We start from the raw sequence: 20,096 nt of genomic DNA on the forward strand, positions 1-20,096 counted from the left end.
CAAGGAGGGAAAACAGTACACTTCTCTGAACAGTGTCTGGGAGGCTGTGGTTGTCTGGCAGGCTTTTGAGTGTCCTTGCAAAGAAAGGTGGCTATATTGGTCACTGATTTGTTTTTGTTTTGTTTTTGAATGTCAGAAATGTATATTTGTGAATGTTGAGATGTTATATTGGTTTCACTGGTAAAAATAAATAATTGAAATGGGTATAAATTTGTTTTTTGTTAAGTTGCCTAATAATTATGCACAGTAATAGTCACCTGCACACACAGATATCCCCCTAAAATAGCTATAACTAAAAACAAACTAAAAACTACTTCCAAAACTATTCAGCTTTGATATTAATGAGTTTTTTGGGTTCATTGAGAACATGGTTGTTGTTCAATAATAAAATGAATCCTCAAAAATACAACTTGCCTAATAATTCTGCACTCCCTGTACATATATTTCAATTTTGATTGGCTCAACCAGGTGTTTTGTTAGAAATTATTTGTGCATTGCTGCTCCTTCAATAAATGATACCAAGAGAATGAAATTAATTAGAAAATCAAAGTAAATGCTAAATGTTTGGAAAATGATATCCTCTATCTGAATCAGGCAAAATATTTTGTTTTCTTTTCATGTCCCCTTAACTTTCCAATTATCTGATCTAGCTGATTCAGAATCAGAAAACTTTATTTTCACTTTATAGTCCATTTCAATGTATAACAGATAAGCAAAGACTACTGTACTAACTTTACAAAAAAAAACCCAATTTATTTGTTACATAACTAAATTTTATATTCATATAAAACAACAATAACCTGTGAATAAAGTCAGTATAGTTTATCAATAACCAAAAATATGTTTTTATTTTATTTATAGGTATTATGATTGCAGGGCCATTGTAAAAAAGAAAATGTCATTGATGCACTCCACAAAGAGAGTGCGTTTTAACAGTTGGGAGATGGAGATCCGGGACAAGCTTCTTGAAGAGGCTGTTGTCACTGGAGAAGGAAGTGTCACTGGAGAAGGAAGCTCAAGTAGGAGAGACGAATCTGTCAGGGAAAAGAGAGCTGGTGAGTAAAATTAAATATACGATTACTTTGATTACTTTGCATGGGTGTGGAAATAAAAACCAAAAAAAAAGGGAATAAAGTGGAATACAAGACAATCGATTTATCCTTTAGCTATTACAATTTCCCTTTTTTTTAAAAAAAAAAAACAAATAAAGAAAGACCCATATCTGTAAGGCCAAAAAATCATGTATGACGGGAGTTGCATTCTAGGCAGCATATATAGTTACATAAACATATTTCATAACTCAATTTCCATCATCCACATACATTTCTTGTGTATGTGAATTGTGAATGTGAAAGATGGAATATGAATGCATCTGTCATAGTTGTATATGAGAGAATCAAAATCACACTTTTTATAAGTCTGGTGAGGTAGCTTGATTGTCAAAATGCCATGACTACAAAAGCCTGTTCAAAGATACAAATGTTCAAATCCCAGCAGGGCCAACTCAGCCCTTAATCCTTCTGATGTCGCTCAAATGAGTACCATTACATTTCTTAATAATAACAACTATAACTATTCAACTGCCGATTTTTTTAAATTTTGAGAGCGAGCGCTGAAAATGACCTTCAAGACTTTGAGTACCACTGTGAGAAAGGCGCTATATAAATAATAATTATATATATCATCCTTCTCCCTCACCATGGCCCTTCTTTTGTGTTCCCCTCACTCCCCTATGCCCCTTCATTTGTTGTTCCTCTATATCCTTTTTCCTCATGTCATCTTTCTTCTCTTTCCCTCCCAAGGCCCTTTTTTTTTCTTTCCCTACCTCACCAATACCTGAATTTTATACGCTGTGGCCTTTGCATCCTTTTTTCTGTAATGTGACTTCAAATATTTAAAATATAAAAAATCGACCATGACATTAAATGCCTATTATGGTCTGTTGACAAGATTTTCTATATATATTTCACTACCTGGCCTGTATAGGTTTTTTTTTACATTATGATTCATTCATCACTAACAACTTTTGTCCACTAATACACGTGTTAGACTTACCTGTCTCTTATCCTTGATGTTTTCCAGATCAACGAAAATACTCTGCAGGCCGATCATCAGCCCCAAGTACCTAAATAAGGAATACAAAGTAGGTTTTAGAATAAAAAAAATGGATTGAAGATTAGATTTCTACTCCCAGAGTATTACATTCAAATAGTAGTACCCTGTCCCAGTTCCCTAGCCCATCACTAATAACTATTGTTCACTAATACACGTGTTAGACTTACCTGTCTCTTATCCTTGATGTTTTCCAGATCACCGAAAAAAAATCTGCAGGGCGATCATCAGCCCCAAGCACTGATCAGCCTAGTTCTGGTAAGTATCTAAATAAGGAATACAAGTAGGTTGTAGAATAAAAAAAATGGATTGAAGATTAGATTTCTACTCCCAGAGTATTACTTTAAAATAGTACCCTGTCCCAGTTCATAACTATTGTTCACTAATACACGTGTTAGACTTACCTGTCTCTTATCCTTGATGTTTTCCAGATCACCGAAAACACTCTGCAGGGCGATCAGCCCCAAGCACGCCTCAGCCTAGTTCTGGTGGTAAGTACCTAAATAAGAAATACAAACATAGGTTTTAGAAAAAAAAACATGTATTGAAGATTAGATTTTTACTCACAGAGTATTACATTCAAAATGTATCCTGTCCCAGTTCACTAGCCCTGTTACCTTTTTCTTGGAAAGTTACTTTCCATGATCAAGTGTTGTGCTTCAAGATATAATGAACCAAACATTTTTCTTTCATGATTTCATACTAGAATCTGCTAGAACAGCAAATGAACCTACTTAATTACAGTATTTGATAATCAATTTTTCTTTGTTTTCTAATATTATCTTTGTTTTAGAAAGCAATAATGTAAGCCTGGTCCCCGTTTTTTTTTTTTTCTTTCCAACCCATGCATAGTGGCATAGTGCTTGCTTACATTCTTGATTTATAAAATAACAATAATAAGAAGACAACAAAACAAATGTTATGATAGGACTATACATTTATAAGGCTGCTTTATATTTCCTGCTCTTTCAAAATATTGAAAGTCAAATATTTGTTTAATTATCCATTGTATCGCGATTTTAATATAATGACTTTCATCAGCCTGATAAGGATTCTGCCGGCCATCCACTTGTTGCGACTATCAGCTGACCATTCTCTGCTAAATGTATGGCACACTATTCACCTTTTCATTAAATATATTTTTTTTTAATGCTTTACCATTTTTTAAAAAAAAATTAATATTCAAAATAAATATTGATGTCTTCACACAAACTTATTATCTATAATTTAGTATACCTTGGCTTGTGCTGATTTTATTCTATATTTAACAGTGTTAGTAACTCGGATTCGGATCCCACCAGTAGCAGCCTTCGGAAGTGGAGAGATGCCCACTACTCCTCCACGTAAGTTATAACAAACTGAAAATATAAACAAAAAGACAGGCAAAAATTATCTTGACATTTTATGTAATTAAGCCTTTACTATATCAAAAATAATCAGCTACAAATGATTTATAACGCAATTTTTCTACAAATAAATTTATTAAAGGGATACTAAATAAAAAAAAATTATTTCATGATTCAGATAGAGCATGAGATTTTAAGCACCTTTCTAATTTACTCCTACTATCAATTTGTCTTTGTTCTCATGCTATCTTGATTTGAAAAAGCAGTACTGTAAGCTTTAGAGCCGGACCATTTTTTGTTCAGCACCTGGGTAGCACTTTCTGATTTGTGGCTAAAAATTGATAATAATAGGAGTAAATTAGAAAGTGGCTTAAAATTGCATGTTCTATCATAATCATGAAAGAAAAGATGTGGGGTTAGTATCCCTTTAATTGAATATAACTTTGATTTAGATTTGACAGAGAGATAAAATCGGTCCATCCTGGATATTAAAATATATTTGAGTGAATAATGTATAATAAAAGTTTGTGGATAGTCTGTTGCTGTATTTTTCTTAGATATTATGGAAGAAATCTTTTAGCGAGAGTCTTTCTATGTCTGTACAACATGTCGACAAATACATTGGTTTCCATACAACAAAATAATATTTGATTACTGTTTCATCTATTTCAGAACTACGCGGCATTTCTGCAGGTGGAAGCCATAGCAGTCAACTGCATTCACCTGTTCTTTGTGTAGAGGGAAGTCCTGTTGTAAATATTCAAGCAACATGCTTTTCACCATCGTCATCTGTCATCGTTGACCAAACATCAACAGAAGACCATGCCCCCATTGTGGATGAGCAGACAGCCCAGACTCAAGCACCTCAACTGGAAGAACAACATCGGTATAGCCGGACGGAAGAATTACTTCTGGAAAATTTACTGGCAACAAAAAAATTAACAAAAGCGGTCAACAATATGAGAAAAGATGTCCATAGACACATAGACAGGGCATTAGCCTGTGTCAACAGAGATCAGAGGCAAGCAATTGATCAAATGCACGAATCCATTTTGGATGCAATTTATCTGAATCTACACAATGTTTCCTGACCTGAAACATAGATAGAACTTTATTATATAACTTAATTTTATGACTCAAACTTGTGATACTTATATTATTTTACAAAGTTTAAAAATTGAAAGTTACATTAAAAACCTTCTTTATGAGCAGCACTCCATGCCGGTTTAATAAAAATTATTTTGAAGTAAACATGTATTGATAATTCTTACCCGTGAACTCCTTGTAGCATCCTCTTTTTTAACGTCTGTCTCCTCCCTCAAAGTCAAGTCTACAGTTTTTCTTTAGAATTCTATGAAAAACATGAGAAAGAAACACAGAATATTTTATTAATAAATGTAAATAAATGATGGAATGTGGATTAAGTGGTAAATTTAAAAGTCACTCACTTGTTTGTGCCTCTGTGCAAAGCATTACTATTATTGTTTTTTTTTCTTATGAGGAGCGGACTTCCAGAATGACAACACTGTCCTAGAGATTAACCGTATTTTTTTGCGTATGGTAGCAGCTGGCTGATTGTTCAATCTATATTTTTTTGTATCACTAATATTTTTTCTTACTGCACAAAAATATTATTCTTAGTTGTAATTCAATGTTTTTTTTCTTAAACATTAAGACAATAATTTTGGATAACAGTCTCCAAAACTCCCACTAACTAATAAAAAAATTTGTGGCTTTACTTGAACTGTAACTAATGTGTGACAATGCTTACAACATAAACTTTTCGTGTAACGTGTAAATATGTGTTAACAATTGTAAAATTAGGATGAAGGTGCACTTATTAATTATAAACGATTTAAAAAAAATGGATACACTAGTACAAATGCTTGAGCAAGCTTGTTTAGGGCGGCTAAATCAATATCTAAAAAAATAACGAAAAATATAAAGAAAGTCAATAGAAAGTTGAAATTGTAATAAAATCAACCATCACACCCTTGGGAAGTAAAATCGCTGTCAAATAGAAATTTATTTTTAGGGTCGCCATTCTATGACAAATCATCACATAACATTTCAATGTTTATTATGAAATATTTAAGGTTGAAGGTCACATGACATTACCTTCAAATTACTAATATAAATCAAAATAATGGGATTTTTGGGCCTTAGCTTTTAAGTTTAAATTATTTGGAATTTGTTTTACATTTTGGATGGATACCCTGCTGTAGTGGGAATAAAATATATTATGTCTCAAAGAGGGGTAGAAAATTTTGAATTTGTGAAGTTACTTTATTGATGACCTCTAGCTAACTAAAAAATATCATCCAAATAAGAGATCTTTTGCTTTAGGAGCCATGATGATTGATTTGTCATGTAATGACAACCAGCAAAGCCGGATTAGCCTAACGGGATACAAGTAAATGTATTGTTGGGCGGGAGCAGATATGGCTAGAAAAGCTAGAATTTAAAGTGCTGATTAATGGATGTAATTGGGCTTTACAGTGCATATAGCAAGAATATGTTGAAAAAATTAATTAAAAAATTATATACTATAATTTTGAAAAAAAAATTTTGGGGGAAGGAGTATCACAGTAATCTCACCTTTGTGAAAAATTGCATGTGTGCATTATACTGAGTGGACGGAAAATAGGGCTGTTCGCCCAATTTTCCAGGGATGATTTTAATTCCCAGTCCAGTACTGACTGGCACACTGCACAAGTGGGTCAGCAGGAGATTATATGATCCACTTTTTAATCTGAATCAAAGCTGAGAGCTGGGTAACCCAGCTTTGGAAGATTTATTTTTAAAAATGTCATCTGCTCCAGGAGATGGGGGGACAACTGTGCACGATGAGGTGAAAGTGTATTTCCTGTGATTGAAAATACATGTTCACTGTGGACGCTGGTTGGGGGACAGGAAAGTAGCTCTTGGGCTACCACAGACAGGACAGGCCACAAATACCTCTTTTCATCACAAAATGTCAAGTGATCAGTACTGGGGGGCAGGGGAGGTTGAGATAGGTAAAACTTAACCGTGTCGTCAATATTGCTCTCTTTCATCGGGGGGATCTCTAATGTCTCCAACCAATGTGCCCAGTGTATCAGCCCAAAAAGTAGCTGCTGTGGTGGGACGAGGACAAGCAGCAGTGCTAGAGCTTTTGGGTAACAGAGTCTCACTATCAGACTCTGTCATCTCTTCATCTTCCTCTACAGGTGACATTTTTTTTTGTCTATCACGCACCCTCTGTATCAATTTGTCCCGCCATGAGGTCAAGGTATTTGTACGGAGTGCTATCTTTCCCTTTACTCTAGGATCACAAAGTAGGGCTAGCATATAGTGAGGGCTACTGTCGATGCACTCTTTTACGCGCCGATTCAGTTGCTCCTTCAACCTCCTTACAAGGGCAGCAACATCATCATGAAGATTTCCACCAGGCAATACTTCCCTATTAGTAAGGAAATTATCTAATAGGTTAGAGTTGAGTGAAGAGGGGAATGACTTGTGCCAGGCTAGCGTTCTCTTGACTTAAATTTTCTGTCACCGCCGAAAAGGTGTGAGGACTGCCACTACCTGTTCAATCATGGCCCAGTCATCCCTGCCCAGTGGTCTGTCAATGCCAATGGAATGTTTGTATGCCATTGCATGGATTGCCTTTTGCTGTTCAAATATACGCTCCAGCATATCTAATGTGGAGTTCCATCTAGTACTCACATCTTGTTTGAGACGGTGCTCTGCAAGTCCAAAATCTTTCTGTTCCTGCCTAAGGAGATGGCTATCTTTGACACTATGATGGAAGTGGCCAGCTATTTTTCGGCAACACTCAAAAAGTGTTGCCAACCTTCCAGTATCGTGATCGAGGGCAAACTTAACAACAAGATGCAGTACTTGTGCCGAACAGCGTATACCCACAAACCCGCCATCCCGTAGTGCCTTTAGCATATTGGCTGCCGCATCGGTGACAACAAAACCCATTTGTGCCTTTGTCCCTGCCTGCTCTCCTAGCCACTGAGCCACCATATTACTCAGTACATGTCGGATGTTCTGTGAGGTGTGCTGATGATCCATCACCTCAGCATGCAGGAGAAAGGAGCGATACCCATTGGCTACTGCACCAGTCACTGAGTCTGAGGTTTTTGAGCCTGAACGTTTGGCTGATATAACTGGTGGTGACACATTTTTCAGCCACCAATGTGCCGTCAAAGAGAGGAAGGCATGTTGGCCACTAGGAGCACTCCATAGGTCAGTGGTGAAGTGCACTGACTGTCCAGCAGCCTTTACCAGCTCCTCCTTCAAAACAACAACGCCTGATCTGTAAAGTGAGGGAATTACAGATCTACTGAATGTGGTACGAGAAGGAACTTTATAATGGGGTACAACTGCCTCCATAAGTTGTTTAAAGGGGTCCCCTTCCACCATATTTAAAGGAACCCCTCCAACCGCTATGAGCTAGCCAATGAGGCGTGTAATTTTTCACACCTGCTGTCTTGACATGCGACTGGAATGTACACCAAATTGCTCCATTGTGGGCTGGGTGGATTTCATGGGATGTTGGCTGACACTGATAGCAGCTGCACCAGAAGAGGCATGATCACCATGCCCCTTGTGATTCCTACTGGTGGTGACTGTGACACTGCTAGTAGTAGTTCCCCTAGTAGTGCTGGCTGGAGCAGAGACACCACTTTCTTCCCTTAACACCACTGGCTTGTGATGGGTGCGAAGGTGTTGGTTCATTCCTGAATTGGTCAGATGCCCCAACACTCTACCCCGGCTGACTTCCCTACCACACAATTTGCATTTGGCTTGGCGACCATCACCAATAGCCTCAAAATTCTGCCACACTTGTGCATGACGGGTACCTTTGCCACTGTGCAGTGAAGAATCTTTTGTGACAGTTTCTTTGGCCGCACATGCTGTAGCAACTTCTTTTCTTTTTGTTATTTCATGGCCTTCTCTCTGTGATGTAACAGGAGGAGGCCTAAACATTGAAGGGATGGCGGGAATGGAGGAGGTTAGTGGCCTACCAGTAGTGGCGGGTGCACTAACTACAATCTGGCTGGGAGACTCAACAGAAGCTATTGGAGAGCTCAGTGACACTCGTGGTGACGATGTTGGAGACGGAGAGGAATACAGATCTATAGAATACTGTGAATGATGGGTAGGTGAATAGTGAATGTGATCATCTGGTTCAAAATTATGAGATGATGCTGATTCATCCATGTCAGTAAACATGGATTTATCACTAGCGACATATGTTGGGGAGCCCTCTTCTCCCTGGTGACTACTGGTGCCCTCTTCACATATATCAATAGCAGATGGGCTATCAGTAATGTTGGCACTGGCAGTAGCAGTGGTGGTGGCAGCAGTATCAGCATGAGAAATTTTGTCTTCCTCATACTCAAATACTTCACGTTTGGGCTGCTTAAATGAATGTTCACTGGAAAAAGCCTGCGTTGGTACTGTTTGGCTTCTACTGTAAAACATTTTAGTTGGCAACACGGTACTAGAACTGGACATAGCAGAGGTGGTGACACAACTGGCACTAGTGATTGTACTAGTTGTTTTGGGGGGAAGATCTGTAAAATTAAGATGCCAACGAAATGCGGACTGCTTCCTGGTCTCAGAGGAGGATCTATCAACCCTGCTAGAGGATTGTGACCTTGAATTTTTACTTACAGCCCTTTGAAATTTAGAGGGTGGACTCAGATGACTACTAGTACTACCGCTAGTGAGTCTACGAGTGCTTTGACTACTGCTGCTGCTAGCTCTGCTTGAACCAGTAAACTTTACCTGAGGCTGCTTCATTTGCCTCTCCTTTGTAGTATCAGGTCTATTGTGAGACCTAAATGAGGTTTCACGTGTGGAGGGTGGATGAGAAATGTCTGTGCCTGGCAATGAGGATGTGGATTCTGTGGAAGGATTTGACACAGACAGTAACGGTACACATGTAGTGTCACTGGTGGTTACTGTGACACTGCTACTGGTTGTTTGAGGAACATGAGGTGGGGGAGGACTATCCATTATAAATAGGTAGTTGTCTATATATATTTAAAAAATAAAAATTGAAAAAATAAATAATACTAATTATTTTAATAGTATAGATTTAGCCAATAATAGAGATTGGATAATGTGTCTAGTTCTGATGATGCTGATGTGTTCCAAAAAAAAACTAAAAAAAAACTAAAGGACAAGTGTGCCTGCTGTAATGTAATATGAGAAGACAGCAAAGCAAATAAAGATAGAACTCTGATAAATTAAACAGACAAAAAAAAAATGAAATTAAATTGTGTGTGGATATATATAAAAAATGATGACTAGTATACATACACACACACCAAAAAAAATCCTATGCAAAAATAAAAAATGTGCCTGTAATGTTATATACGTTTACAGCGCAGAAAATAAATTATACTACAGTTAAACAAACAAAAAAAAATGTTATTAAATTCTGTGTGGGGATATCAAACTACAAATGAATAGTATAGATACACACACACACACACACACACAAAACAAATAATAGATTTATCCACAAAGAGTAAATAAGGGTGATGTCTGTGTCTTTTGCTGATGTGTTCAAAAATCAAAAAAATGCTATCATCATTCAGCAACCAACCTGTGTGCCTGTTATCTAACTTTAAAGTTTAAGACAGCACACACACAGCAAATAACTAAATCTCTGTCTTAAACAAAAAAAACAAAATAATTGCAGTGAGCTCAGCTCAGCTCATTACAGATAGAACTCCAAAAAGTCACACAACACAATCAATAGAATAGTACACAATTAGAATATTTATTTTTAACTAACTATACTAACTAACTAGTACTCTAGTGAGAAGTTTTAAATAATAACAATCAATTATTAATGAAAGAACTATAAGATAAGGAAATATAATATATTTGACTGTTGTTAAACTTTCTCCTCTCCCTTGAGTCACAATTTCAGCCAAAAATAATAATATAATAAGCACAAATACGCAGACCAGTTAATCTCTAGGACACTGTGCCTTCTTCTCTTCTTCTGTAACTGTTCAACTTCACAACAAGTTCAGGGATTGTCTTCTGCTGCAATGCTGACACCAGAATGGAAGTCTGATAATGTCTGCCTTCTGATTAACACAACAGCACAGATAAGCACAGCCCTTGAGGAAAAGCTAGCACATTGCACTGCGTGTGACAGTAATCCAACCCACAAAATTATAATAATATTAATTATTGGACCAGAAAACTATCACTGTGACAGAATCCAACCCCCCCAAAAAAATGAATGATCTGATTGGACAAGAAGATATATGACACTACACTCATTTTAATAAACTAATCAATTCGAATCGATTCGTTGTCACTCGTTATTACTACTAGTATACCATGATAGTCCAAAAACCAAAATAAATATTTTATATTTTCATTTGTTCAATAAATAATTACATAATCATTCAGATCTCACTTTCTTCTAACTATTTTGTGGTTCTTTGGATTTAATAATAAGATTTATTTTGACGGCGCACGTCCGAATGAAAACGAATATATCGGAACTAATCGAATTTTTCGGAACAAATGCATTCGGATTAGTAGTTACGTAACGATACGTCACGTGTAACTAAAAATCGAACTGCGTCACATGTAAAATTGTAAATAAAAAAATCAATGTGCCACACACATCCGAATCACAACGAATACGTCCGAACGATTCGAAGATTTCGGAACAAATTAATTCGGATTAGTTTTTTCATTCAGATATTCGATTCGGCCCGAAGCTCCGAATTATACAAAATTCGGACGAATTTGAATTCGGTACGAAACGAATCGCACATGTCTAACTGGTATACAAGCCCAAAGTGAGGCTAAGCTATATAATACCAATATAACCTAGATCATAGTACATCAATGATAAGTTATCACATAACTCACTGATATTTAAGTATCCTTGAAGTGTCAGTATATATAACTGATTGATTTATGTACACAGGAGAAGTGTTTTTAAACTTGCGAGATGGCAGCAAGATACCTATTATACCTGCTGTCTTTTAATTAATTCTGAATAAAAGTTACTTTTTATTATTTTTTGTTTTCCTTTCATCATGAAGCTCACAGTTTAATCAGTGCATAAAAGCATCTACCCCTTGGTGGCTTTGCTCTTATAATTAAAATTTGATGTTGTCACCTTGATGAATTTATTGATTGGTTAATGAACCCTTAAATAAAACGCTCTGTGGAGTGCCGGGAGCCTTTGACAAAGCAGATGTGAAAAGCGCGTCAGGCGTTCACACTGCCTCGTTTTCCTCTACTGTTGGCCTTAATTGGCATTTTTTTTAGAACTCAATCCATATTATCTGCTTATAGGGGCATTTTGTTGGGAATGATAGGGCTGATCCTGAGGGCTCCCCCTTTATAGTTTATGGATATATTCCCTAAAGGTTATACCGGAGCTTGTCTGCTCCAAGAACCTAACCTGCTAGCATTTGGGTTAGTTTGTTCTATACACTGTACTTCTTATATATTGTAACTATACAGGTTTATCCTATTTACTCTGCTAGAGGAGGCAGTGTTTGTTCTACACTCTTTGTATTTTTAAGTATGTTTTAACATTGGGTGGCAAGGTCCACAATTAATTTAACTTATTTTTTTATATGAATTAAACGTTATGTATTGCCAATAACTACCCTCTCTAAGTGTGCCATTAAATGCTTCTCTTTTTTCTTTTATTATTGTTATTGTATAGTAAAGCCAATAAACAAGTTATATTGGAAGATCATATTACACACTAAACTGAGCAATGCATTTCATGGTCTTTGCAAGCCCTCAAGAATAAAGACATAAGAGGACTGAATGTAAAAGTCATGCAGCTCAGACAGCTACAAATAAGGGGCATGTACTGTTTGTATGAGCCCCTGTTACACAGTGAAGGTAGCTGGGAGTATGATCTGACCCTCTGCACAGGTAGGGAGGATGCATTGTTTGTATGTGTCCATGGTACATGCATGGGAAGGAAGCTGGGGTATGGTCTGATGCTTTGTACAGGTAGAGGATGCACTGTTTGTATGGGTCCTTGGTACACAGTGAAGGAAGCTGGACAATAGGCAGTGTGTGAGAGTTAGCTGGGGCATTCCAAGTGAGAGTAGGTTAGCGTAAGTGTAGGCAGCATTAGGGGGTTAGTTGGGCTTTCCAGGGGTGTGTAGGTTTGGTGTGATGTAGGTGTAGGCGGTCAGTGGGAGTTAGCTTGGTGGTGCAGGGAGAGTGAAGGTTTGCACTGATGTAGGTGTAGGCGATCAGTGGGAGGTAGTGATGTGGAACAGGGAGAGTATAGCTTATATGTGATGTAGGTATAGGCATTCAGGGGGAGTTAGCAGGTAGTGCTAAGGGGATTAGACTGCACTTTGATTTGGATATATCACCACCAGTGCGATGTGTTAGAATCAGCGAAGTGCAGGTTGCGAGGAGGGTAGGGCCATGTTTGCCTCGCCAGCAAACTTACATCATCTGAGGTAGTTAATGTAGGTGAATTGAAACTTTGGTCCCGCCGGCAATATTTGGAGTGTGTCTGCATAGAAAATATTTTTAGTTTCAGTGAGCGCACTGTCTGGGCTGTGTAGCCCCACTTCAAATAGGCCCCTCGGGTGCAGCAAAATGCTTAAGAGTGACGATGTCAGTGTCGTAGGTGGTGATGTCAGGTCTCCATTGATTTCTTTGGGAGAGACATTGCCATTTGCCGGCACTGCTCGGCCACGCCCCTTTTCTTTGAAAATATTAACAGATCTACGGACTGGCAAACCCAAGCAGGCAGTTTGTTAATGTTTTGAATATCGGTGCCTTCAAGAGAAGCACATTGTAGTTTAGCTGAGGAAAGCTCCTATAAGTGAGGTTGGTAAAAACAGACGGTTTTGTTAAGTTTAGTTTACCTTGGTTTAGTAAGGAATGAAAAACTATCGGCTAGATTAAGAGTTGTGTGTTAAGGTAAAAAAGCAGCGTTAACAGGTCCTAACGCTGCTTTTTTACGTCCGCTGCTATTACGAGTCTTGCAGGTTTAGGGGCCCTGCACACTTTTTTGGCCTTACCGCAAAACAACTTATGTAAACTTTGTAAACTCTTTTTTCTATGGGACTTCCATAGCGCTGGTATTACGAGTCTGTCCTGGGAGGCCAAAAAGTGAGCGGTACACCCTCTGCCTCCAAGATTCCTAACGCATTCTAAAGTCAGTAGTTATGAGTTTTACACTACAACGCTGTAGCATAAAACTCATAACTAACGTGCTTAAAAGTACACTAACACCCATAAACTACCTATTAACCCCTAAACCGAGGCCCTCCCGCATCGCAAACACTATAATAAAATTTTTAACCTCTAATCTTCCGCTCCGGACATCGCCGCCACTAGAATAAACATATTAACCCTTAAACCGCCGCAATCCCGCCTTGCAAACACTAGTTAAATATTATTAACCCCTAATCTGTCACCCCTAACATCGCCGCCATCTACATTATACTTATTAACCCCTAATCTACCGTCCCCAATGTCGCCGCCACTATTTTAAATGTATTAAACCCTAAATCTAAGTCTAACCCAAACCCTAACACCCCCTAACTTAAATATAATTTAAATAAATCTAAATAAAATTACTATAATTAACTAAATTATTCCTATTTGAATCTAAATGCTTACCTATAAAATAAACCCTAAGCTAGCTACAATATAACTAATAGTTACATTGTATCTAGCTTAAGGTTTATTTTTATTTTACAGGCAAGTTTGTATTTATTTTAACTAGGTAGAATAGTTACTAAATAGTTATTAATTATTTAATAACTACCTAGCTAAAATAAATACAAATTTACCTGTAAAATAAAACCTAACCTAAGTTACACTAACACCTAACACTACACTATAATAAAATCAATTCCCTATATTAAATACAATTAAATAAATTAAATTAATTTAGGTAAATTATGAAAAAAAAATTTAAAAAAAAATAACAGAAAATAAAAAACAAATTACAGATCTTTAAACTAATTACACCTAATCTAATAGCGCTATCAAAATAAAAAAGCCCCCCCAAAAATAAAAAAAAAACCTAGCCTAAACTAAACTATCAATAGCCCTTAAAAGGGCCTTTTGTGGGGCATTGCCCCAAAGTATTCAGCTCTTTTACCTGTAAAAAAAAAAAAAACAACAGTAAAACCCACCACCAACACAACCAACCCCCCAAATAAAATATTAACTAAAAAAACCTAAGCTCCCCATTGCCCTGAAAAGGGCATTTGGATGGGCATAACCTAAAAAATAAACCCACCCAATACATCCTTTAAAAAATCCTAACACTAACCCCCGAAGATTCACTTATCAGCCAATCGGAATTTAAGGGACGCCATCTTGGATGACGTCACTTAAAAAGATATTCATTATGAAGAAGCCATCATTTGAAGAGGATGCTCTGTGTCGGATGTCTTGAAGATGGACCCGCTCCGTCTGGAGGACCACTTCTGCCGGCTTTGTTGAAGACATCTTGCCGCTTGGATGAAGACTTCTCCCGGTAAGTGAATCTTCAGGGGTTAGTGTTAGGATTTTTTTAAGGCTGTATTGGGTGGGTTTATTTTTTAGGTTAGGGCTTTGGGCCTGCAAAAGAGCTAAATGCCCATTTAAGGGCAATGCCCATCCAAATGCCCTTTTCAGGGCAATGGGGAGCTTAGGTTTTTTTAGTTAGTATTTTATTTGGGGCGTTGGTTGTGTGGGTGGTGGGTTTTACTGTTGGGGGGGTAGGTGTAATTAGTTTAAAGATCTGTAAATTGTTTTTTATTTTCTGTAATTTAGTGTTTGTTTTTTTGTGATTTAGCTAATTTAATTTAATTTATTTAATTGTATTTAATGTAGGGAATGTATTTAATTATAGTATAGTGTTAGGTGTTATTGTAACCTAGGTTAGGTTTTATTTTACAGGTCAATTTATATTTATTTTAGCTAGGTAGTTATTAAATAGTTAATAACTATTTAATAACTATTCTACCTAGTTAAAATAAATACAAACTTGCCTGTAAAATAAAAATAAACCCTAAGCTAGCTACAATGTAACTATTAGTTATATTGTAGCTAGCTTAGGGTTTATTTTATAGGTAAGTAGCTTTAAATAGGAATAATTTAGGTAATGATAGTATGTTGTATTTAGATTTATTTAAATTATATTTAAGTTAGGGGGTGTTAGGGTTAGGGTTAGGGTTAGACTTATGTTTAGGGGTTAATACATTTAATATAGTGGCGGCGACGTTGGGGGCGACAGAATAGGGGTTAATAAGTGTAGGTAGGTTGCGGCGACATTGGGGCGGCAGATTAGGGGTTAATAAATATAGTGTAGGTGGCGGCGATGTTGGGGGTAGCAAATTAGGGGTTAATAAGTATAATGTAGGTGGCGGCGGTGTCCGGAGCGGCAGATTAGGGGTTAATGAGAATAATGTAGGTGTCGGCAATGTCAGGGGCGGCAGATTAGGGGTTAATAAGTGTAAGATTAGGGGTGTTTAGACTCGGGGTTCATGTTAGGGTGTTAGGTGTAAACATAACTTTAGTTTCCCCATGGGAATCAATGGGGCTGCGTTACTGAGCTTTACGCTGCTTTTTGCAGGTGTTAGACTTTTTCTCAGCCGGCTCTCCCCATTGATGTCTATAGGGAAATCGTGCAAGAGCACGTACGACCAGCTCACCTCAGACTTAAGCAGCACTGGTATTGGAGTGCGGTATGGAGCACAATTTTTCTCTACGCTCACTTCTTGCCTTTTAACACCGGATTTGCAAAAACCCGTAATACCAGTGCTACAGGTAAGTGAGCAGTGAGAAAAAACTGCTCGTTAGCACTGCACAGCTCCTAACGCAAAACTCGTAATCTGGACGTATGTTAGTACGAGCTCAAACTGAGCTAGGCTTTTGTTTATAGGATTAAGTGTGTTATATTGTTGTAAACAGACATTCTGTGTAATCTGCACTTGCACAGTAAAAATAAAACTGACTGTTAAGAATTTATCAAGACACATGCACCCTCAGACACACTCTGACACACACTCTCACACACTTACACTCAGATACATTGTCACAGACACACTCAGACCCACATACACAATGGCAGAGACACACACACTCTGACACACACACTCTGTCTTCACACATACTGACACACAATAATATGGACAAGCTGAAGTTAAAATGGAAGATGATTTGCATTAGTGCAGATTAAAAAATAACCTCATTGTAAATATGTTTCCAATCTGAAGAAAAACAGTTAAAAAAAGCATAAAATATATTTCATCACTCATCTCCAACAGTACAGATCACAACACAGAAGCTGTAACAGCAGAAATTTGCCCGGCACACTGTTAGGGAATGATAATCCCTCGCTACAGGCAGCCCTCCAGAAGCCCTCACTATAGACATCCCTCCAGAAATCCTCTCTTCAGGCAGCCCTTCTGAAGCCGTCATTGCAGCCCAGACTAGATGACAGCTCCTCCAGCCAGCAAGCCTCAATGCCCTGTTCCGCTCACCTACTCCTTCAAGTTACAAAAACCTGCTTGTGGTACATGGTAATACCGTGTAAAGGTATATTAGAAAAAAAAAAAAATTCTTAAAGTGCTTATGTCCCTGTGCGCTGTTGTGCGCTCTCTATAGGTAACATTGGCACTAGTGCTATTGTAAAATTTACAAAAATAAATCTGGTAGGCAGTTTGGGCATAGGCCACCTGGGCCACTGGGCTCCGGAATTTAGTTAAAGTGGTTGTAAAGTTTAATAAAATCAATCAATAAGTGCCCGGTATTTAAAACTTATTAAAAACAGGGGCACTTTCATTGATTAAAGGGACACTGAACCCAATTTTTTTCTTTTGTGATTCAAATAGAGCATCAGTTTTAAGCAACTTTCTAATTTACTACTATTATCAATTTTTGTTCGTTCTCTTGCTATCTTTATTTGAAAAAGAAGGCATCTAATCTAAGGAGCAAGCCAATTTTTGGCTCAGCACCATGGACAGCACTTGTTTATTGGTGGGTGAATTTATTCACCAATCAGCAAGAACAACCCAGGTTGTTCACCAAAAATGGGCCGGCATCTAACCTTATATTCTTGCTTTTCAAATAAGATACCAAGAGAATGAAGACAATTTGATAATAGGAGTAAATTAGAAAGTTGCGTAGAATTGCATGCTCTATCTGAATCACAAAAGAAAAAAATTGGGTTCAGTGTCCCTTTAAACTTTACAATGAAGCTTCTTTTTAAAAAAACTTACCTTTCTTTATGGAAAACAGACCGACGATTCTCTGCCCACATCTCCTGCTGTAGTATAAAGGTTTTTTAATGTGGAATTAGAAGTTTATGTGAGTGATTTTGAAGCAACAGGACATGCTTTTTTTAAGGTTCAATACTAATGGAAGGAGTTGTTAAGCCATTTGAGATGTGGTGAGCTTAACAAAAAAAAAAGCATTTTAATGCAATTTTCTAAGCATCTTTATAAAGGCTTAAAATGTTTTATTTGTACTATCATTGTGCAATAGTTTTCAGCATTTAAGTCCAATTCATTGCTGTTTAATCCTCATTAGAAAAATGGTACAATTGAATGTAAAATGCAAATAATAAAATTAACAAGCTGCTGAAATGTCCGGCAGATAGATATAAATATCTTGTGCATTAAGAAAAAAAACTAAAGGGGGGAACTTCCGGGAGGCGGCCATGACAGGTCGCATGAATTACAGCTCCTATAACTTCTGCCACAAATCCATGCAAAACTCAATCATATTCACCTTATTATCTACACATTGTGAACAGGATCTTAAAGTACAGCTAGCTCTACATGGATATACTATTTTTCTCAGATTTGAGGCAATATCTAGTGCTCCGGAACATTTCATAGGTTGCGGCCTACCATTTATACCCCCCGGCAGGATGCTAGCCAGCCCTGTCGTTAAGAAGCAGTGATAGCCCGCAAGGCACTGCATGTACTACCCTGATCAAGACACACGGTATATGGGAAAAAGTGCCATTACCCTCCTTACTACCTACTCGCTACAGACGTTTACCCACCATGGAGATTCCCTTAACCTTTTGGGAGGACCTGCGCTGTTTACTCGCTTCACACCATGCTGCTTTGGCAGATAATCTATATGCAGCGGGCAGCAGTAAAGGAATTAGCCCAACACAGTCACCCATATCGCTTGGACATTCTGACCTGGAGGGGGAGGGTGGTATTGCCCAGGGGCCCCGGCGTCCGCTCCTTGCCCTGCCAGTGTCAGAAGGAGACCGAGAGCTCGGATCTACAGATGGGATGGTGCGGCTTGGTTCAGAGACAGAGGAGGTGACCGCCGCTCAAGATATCAATAGTCAGCTTAAGGCCTGCATGGTTACCCGCGAGGAGCCCTGCTCTGTGGTGCCGCTGCACAAAGGGGATGAAGGACGCAGCATTTGCTTTAAGTCTGCGTACATCTGTGATGACCGCGGTTATTACCTTGAGTGTCCCCATGTCACGGTACCGACATCATGTTTACACACACAGGATCTAACGCAACCGCATCCAGCTATGTCAGAGACTCTCTTGATTCATCACGACACCCTGCCACAGTTGTTGTGGGATCCGGGGGGCTTGTTCACCCTCTATACCTGGTCCATTATGTAGGACATTGGCGATGGCACATATTGACTATGAGTACAAGCTCTACACGATGCACATATTTGCGCTTACTATTGAAAGGGAAAATGACTCCTTTATCTCTTCAGGGGGACTCCAGTAATATGCCCTTAGGGGCAAGAAAGGGACTTTACTGGACGCTGCCATGTGAAGCAGAGGGCTCATTATGGGTTCCTTTTATGTCGCTAATAGGCATAATAGTAGGTTAATACTTGTACTGCCTAGTCTATAAGTTTACAGACTGCCTAAAGCTTAGATAATAGTATAATGACAGTATACAATCCTAGTATGGGTCGCAAATCATTTGGGCTCTCTATTTTTACTGTAATGCTCTATTCATAAGATATGTCTATGCAGTGCAGGGGTATGCAATGTTTTTCAGTTATTACAACATATCTCATTTTGATGCTGCCCTTACAGGAAGATTAACTGGAAATTGAAGGCCTATAGTATTTACATAGATTCATCTATGCCTGAGAGTGTTATATACTACCCTATAGGTTGAATGCCATAGAGTTAGGCGCAGGCTGGTCCTGCTTTAGCACCACTACCCACAATATATTCTTCCTATATTGTCAGGCGTGCTGCCTGGTTTTGGGGGGGATCAGGTTTTGCAAGCCTCACAAGCTTTACACTTTCTGGTATGTATCTTCTGTTATATGTATATATTAGCCCTTATTGTAATATAGACTGTAAGAGCCTTGACTGTATGCCTGTCTAGCCATTAGGACAGTGGTTGTAATCTCATTAATGCTCCTCACTGTTATGTTTCTGTTAGCTACCTTAGGTAGATTTATGCGCTAACTTAGACTATTATCCACCTATACCTGAGCAGCCCTTTATGGTATTTTATTGCTGCCCACTAATTCTTTCAGCCCAGTGTTTTAGTTTTAATCTTAAGTTATAGCTTCCATTTTGTAGTCTCTGCCCAACGTCCATATAGCCTTTTTCCCCCTGAGAGCAAGAGTACACCTTATCTGGCACAATATATCTACAA

At 38.0% G+C, this 20,096-nt stretch overlaps 1 long non-coding RNA gene across 1 annotated transcript; it reads right to left on the reverse strand.

The window, feature by feature from the left end:
* Positions 1-2,520: 2,520 nt before the first annotated feature.
* LOC128655387 (uncharacterized) lies at positions 2,521-4,428 on the reverse strand. The gene is made up of 3 exons (XR_008401774.1): positions 4,182-4,428; positions 3,349-3,470; positions 2,521-2,611 (listed from the first exon to the last, which is right to left on the reverse strand). It is a non-coding gene; the product is annotated as an uncharacterized LOC128655387 (long non-coding RNA).
* Between the last annotated feature and the right edge of the window lie 15,668 nt (positions 4,429-20,096).

This window comes from Bombina bombina, chromosome 4 (assembly GCF_027579735.1).
Source record: "Bombina bombina isolate aBomBom1 chromosome 4, aBomBom1.pri, whole genome shotgun sequence".
NCBI classification, from domain to species: Eukaryota; Metazoa; Chordata; class Amphibia; order Anura; family Bombinatoridae; genus Bombina; species Bombina bombina.